This window comes from Coregonus lavaretus (genome assembly GCF_964263955.1).
Source record: "Coregonus lavaretus genome assembly, chromosome: 10".
Taxonomy (NCBI): Eukaryota; Metazoa; Chordata; class Actinopteri; order Salmoniformes; family Salmonidae; genus Coregonus; species Coregonus lavaretus.
In genome coordinates, this window is record NC_139997.1 from 18,066,987 (window position 1) to 18,068,640 (window position 1,654).

The window sequence follows — 1,654 nt, forward strand, 5'->3', positions numbered from 1 at the left end:
AGAGAGAGAGAGAGAGAGAGAGAGAGAGAGAGAGAGAGAGAGAGAGAGATGTGGTTTACTTTACACAGCCTTACCTAGCCTCATACAATAAAATATAATTTGATTGAAATAATTTGAAATGTAATTTCCAACTCACTATTGGGTAATATGCTTGTAATATCACATAATAAATTGCCATTGATTGGAAGTGGAGTTCCTTTCAGGCCAGCAATTGGAAAAGGACTGCAAATAGCAATGCGGTACAACAACTTTGGTAAATCTGATTACATTCTGAAAATAAGTTTATTGGAGATAAACGTATATATAAAATTGGACCGAACCCTGAATTAAAGGGACAATCTAGGATTGGTACATCCATTTTTGGACAATAAAATCAATGAAATATTGATTCTTGAAAAATATAATTTCTAAATGCCTCATGAGCTTAGTTCAACTGCCACTCCATCACAACCCGCTGTTTACCCAAAAAGTGGTGGGGTGTTGGTTTGTTGTTTGAATCCCAGATTGCCCCTTTAAAAAATGATTGGTTAGGTAGCCGACATGTTGTAAGTGACCGTATGTTTTTAGGGTGACCTTGAATTGGAGTGATTGGAAAAGCAGGTTGTATGGACTTACGGTAGCATTACGTTTTATGCATAACCCCATAATTTCCCCGGGCGCCGAAGACGTGGATGTCGATTAAAGCAGCCCTCCGCACCTCTGATTCAGAGGGGTTGGGTTAAATGTGGAAGATACATTTCAGTTGAATGCATTCAGTTGTACAAATGACTAGGTATCCCCCTTTCCTTTTCCCTAATATACTGTACATCAGGGGTTATTAAACCTTTTGGGACCAGGACCACTTTTGTGATAGCAAATTCATCAGGGACCCCCTCATAATCAGAACACAACTCGAGTGAGATAAAAATAGCATACAAGGAGTTTTACTATTGTCACGAATTCAGCCCAGGCTGCCCCTCCTCCTTGCTCGGGCAGGCTTCGACGTTCGTCGTCACCGGAGTACTAGCTGCTACCGATCCATGTTTCTAGGTTCTACTTGTTTTGTCTGTATTGGTCTCACCTGTTTCCCATCTTGTAATTATGTCTTCCCTATTTAACCCTCTGGCTCACACTGTGTGTTGTGCGTGTTTGTCCATGTTTTGGTTGTCGTATTTGAGCGGGTTTGTTCCTCCCTGCGTGGAGATATGTTCATTATGATACCTACGAGTAAAGTAAGTTTTTTGAGTAGCTCTGTGTCCTTCGCCTGACTTCGTCCTACCGCATTACACTGACGCCTTGCCAATAACACGCACCATTTATGGAGTCAGCAGGTACAGCCATGCCAGCCGGATCGATGGAGGAACGCGTCCAACAACAAGCGACCATGATCCAGGCTCTCGGCACCGCAATGGAACGCGTGGTGAATACTACGGAGAGATGGGAGAGAGGAGGTTTTCCTATACCTCCTCCAACTACACCACCACCAACACCGCTGTCCACCTTTTCACCACCTGGGTCCAGTGGGATTCGGCTCTTGCTCCCGAGGGCATACGTACAGCTGCCGGGTGTCAAGGTTTTTTGCTCTAGGTAGAGCTATACCTGGCAACCATCCACCCGGCTCCCTCGGGATACAAGAGCGTGTCCGCCCTCATCTCCTGTCTGTCCGGGAAAGCGC